Genomic DNA, 3956 nt, shown 5'->3' on the forward strand with positions numbered 1-3956 from the left:
GTTGTTGGGAAGTGTGACATGGGGAAGAGTGTTATAGGATTAGGAGGTAAGGTGGGAATATGTTAGGTAGGGATCCTGTGGGGTCCACAGATCCTGAGGTGTCAAGGATTTACATTCCTGCACCCATTAGGCATGTAAAATGCCTTAGCATACCATTCTGGCGTTTAAACGCCGAGATGATGCACACTCTGGGCGTTCAACGCCCATGTGTAGCATGTTTCTGGCATTGAACGCCAGTTCCATGCTTGTTACTGGCGTTCAGCGCCAGCTTTCCTCAAGGCACATTGGTGGATGAAATTGTGATCAATAATAATTCCAGGCACTGTTAGAGAAGCTTTTTCTTTCCACAACTCCGTTCAACTTAACCAGCAAGTGTACTGGGTCATCCAAGTAATACCTTACGTGAGTAAGGGTCGATCCCACAGAGATTGTTGGTATGAAGCAAGCTATGGTTACCTTGTAAATCTCAGTTAGGCAGATTAAAAGGTTTTGGGTTTCGAAAATTAATAATAAATGGAAAATAAAAAGGGATAGAAATACTTATGTAAATCAATAGTGGGAATTTCAGATAAGCGTGTGGAGATGTTGTGCTCCTCTCGTATCTCTATTTTCTTATTACATTCATCCAATCCTTCCTACTCCTTTCCATGGCAAGCTGTATGTAGGGCATCACCGTTGTCAATGGCTACATCCCATCCTCTCAGTGAAAACGTTCCTATGCTCTGTCACAGCACGGCTAATCATCTGTCGGTTCTCAATCAGGTTGGAATAGAATCCCTTGATTCTTTTGCGCTTGTCATCTCGCCCAGCCTTCAGGAGTTTGAAGCTCGTCACAGTCATTCAATCACAGAATCCTACTCAGAATACCATAGACAAGGTTTAGACTTTCCGGATCCTCATGCCGCCATCTATCTAGCTTATACCACGAAGATTCTGTTGGGGGAATCTAAGAGATATGCGCCCGGCCTAAAGTAGAACGGAAGTGGTTGTCAGTCACGTACGTTCATAGGTGAGAATGATGATGACTGTCACGGATCATCACATTCATCAAAGTTAAGTATAACGTATATCTTGGAATAAGAATAAAAAAGAATTGAATAGAAAGTAACAATAATTGTATTGAAACTTGAGGTACAGCAGAGCTCCACACCTTTAATCTATGGTGTGCAGAAACTCCACTGTTGAAAACACATAAGTAAAAGGTTCAGGCATGGCCGAATGGCCAGCCCTCTCCATGATCAAAAGACCGAATGATCAAAGACTACAAGTCAAAAGATTAAACTGTCAAAAGATGTCTAATACAATAGTAACTTATCCTATTTATACTAGACTAGCTACTAGGGTTTACATGAGTAAGTAATTGATGCATAAATCCACCTCCGGGGCCCACTTGGTGTATGCTTGGGCTGAGCTTGATCTATCCACGAGCTGAGGCTTTTCTTGGAGTTGAACTCCAAGTTATAACGTGTTTTGGGCGTTCAACTCCGGATCATGACGTGTTTCTGGCGTTTAACTCCAGACAGCAGCATGTACTTGGCATTCAACGCCAAGTTACGTCGTCAATTTCCGAATAAAGTATGGACTATTATATATTGCTGGAAAGCTCTGGATGTCTACTTTCTAACGCCATTGAGAGCGCGTCATTAGGAGTTCTGTAGCTCTAGAAAATCCATTTCGAGTGCAGGGAGGTCAGATTCCAACAGCATCAGCAGTCCTTTTGTCAGCCTTTTTTAGAGTTTTGCTCAAGTCCCTCAATTTCAGCCCGAAATTACCTGAAATCATAGAAAAACACACAAACTCATAGTAAAGTCCAGAAATGTGAATTTAACATAAAAACTAATGAAAACATCCATAAAAGTAGCTTAAACTTACTAAAAACAATGCCAAAAAGCGTATAAATTATCCGCTCATCACACATTCCTGGCATTCAAACGCCAGAATGTTGCTTGTTTCTGGTGTTCAGCACCAGATTCATGCTCTGTTCTGGCGTTGAACGCCAGCCAGATGCTCCTTACTGCTGTTTTTGATTCTGTTTTTAATTTTTATATTTTTTTTTGTGACTCCACATGATCATGTACCTAATAAAACACAAAATAACAATAAAATAAAATAAAAAATAGATAAATAAAATTGGGTTGCCTCCCAACAAGTGCTCTTTTAATGTCATTAGCTTGACAGTGGGCTCTCATGGAGCCTCACAGGTGATCAGGTCAATGTTGTATAGTCCAAACACCAAACTTAGAGTTTGGATATGGGGTCTTAACACCAAACTTAGTGTTTGGTTATGGCCTCCCAACACCAAACTTAGAGTTTGACTGTGGGGGCTCTTCTTGACTCTGAACTGAGAGAAGCTCTTTGTGCTCACTCTCTTTTGTCACAGAGGGATGGCCATGTGCCTTAAACACTAGGTAGTCCCCATTCAATTGAAGGACTAATTGACCTCTAGAGTGGCATAAGATTTATCCCTGACCCCAGATCACATAGAGCCTTTTCAAAGGTCATGGTGCTTATGGTACAAGGTATTAAGAACTTTCCAGGATCTTGTCTCTTTTGAGGTAAAATTTTCTGAATCCAGGTGTCTAGTTCACCAATGAGCAAGGGAGGTTCACTTTCCCAAGTCTCATTACCAAAAAACTTGGCATTCAGCTTCATGATAGCTCCTAAATATTGAGCAACTTGCTCTCCAGTCACATCTTCATCCTCTTAAGAGGAAGAATAGTCTTCAGAGCTCATGAATGGCAGAAGGAGATCTAATGGAATCTCTATGGTCTCTATATGAGCCTCAGATTCCTTTGGATCCTTAATAGGAAACTCCTTCTTGCTTGAGAGACGTCCCAGGAGGTCTTCCTTACTAGGATTTTCGTCCTCCTCCTCCCTTGTGTATTCGGCCACATTGATCACATCAATGGCCTTGCACTCTCCTTTTGGATTCTCTTCTGTATTGCTTGGGAGAATACTGGGAGGAGTTTCAATGACTTTCTTACTCAGCTGGCCCACTTGTGCCTCCAAATTTCTGATGGAGGATCTTGTTTCACTCATGAAACTGAAAGTGGCTTTTGACAGATCAGAAACTAGATTGGCTAACTTAGAAGTGTTTTATTCAGAATTCTCTGTCTGTTGCTAAGAAGATAATGGAAAAGGCTTGCTATTGCTCAGCCTATTGCGTCCACCATTGTTAAAGCCTTGTTGAGGCTTCTGTTGATCCTTCCATGAGAAGTTTGGATGATTTCTCCATGATGAATTATAGGTGTTTCCATAAGGTTCACCCATGTAATTAACCTCTGCCATTGCAGGGTTCTCAGGATCATAAGCTTCTTCAGAAGCTACCTCTTTAGTACTATTGGATGCATTTTGCCATCCATTCAGACTTTGAGAGATCATGTTGACTTGCTGAGTTAACACTTTGTTCTGAGCCAATATGGTATTCATAGCATCAATTTCAAGAACTCCCTTCCTCTGAGGTGTCCCATTATTCACGGAATTCCTCTCAAAAGTGTACATGAATTGGTTATTTGCAACCATGTCAATGAGTTCTTGAGCTTCTGCAGGTGTTTTCTTTAGGTGGATGGATCCACCTGTAGAATGGTCCAATGACATTTTCGAATAGAATATATCTAATATGGTCCATTCTGAAAACATGTCAGATGGACACCTTTTGGTCAACTGCTTGTATCTTTCCCAAGCTTCATAGAGGGATTCACCATCTTTTTGTTTGAAGGTCTTAACATCCACTCTAAGCTTGCTCAGCTTTTGAGGAGGAAAGAATTTATCCAAGAAGGCCGTGACCAGCTTCTCCCAAGAGTCCAGGCTATCCTTAGGTTGTGAATCCAACCATATTCTAGCTCTGTCTCTTACAGCAAAAGGGAAAAGCATGAGCCTCTAGACTTCAGGATCTACTCCATTCATCTTAACAGTCTCACAGATCTGCAAGAACTCAGTTAAAAACTGATAAGGAT

The 3956-nt window shown here is 41.3% G+C and overlaps 1 non-coding gene across 1 annotated transcript; it reads left to right on the plus strand.

The window, feature by feature from the left end:
• The first annotated feature begins 3637 nt into the window (after positions 1-3637).
• On the plus strand, positions 3638-3741 carry LOC127742860 (small nucleolar RNA R71). The gene has a single exon (XR_008004230.1). It is a non-coding gene; the product is annotated as a small nucleolar RNA R71 (small nucleolar RNA).
• Positions 3742-3956: the final 215 nt, after the last annotated feature.

Source organism: Arachis duranensis, chromosome 1 (genome assembly GCF_000817695.3).
Source record: "Arachis duranensis cultivar V14167 chromosome 1, aradu.V14167.gnm2.J7QH, whole genome shotgun sequence".
In the NCBI taxonomy this organism is placed as follows: Eukaryota; Viridiplantae; Streptophyta; class Magnoliopsida; order Fabales; family Fabaceae; genus Arachis; species Arachis duranensis.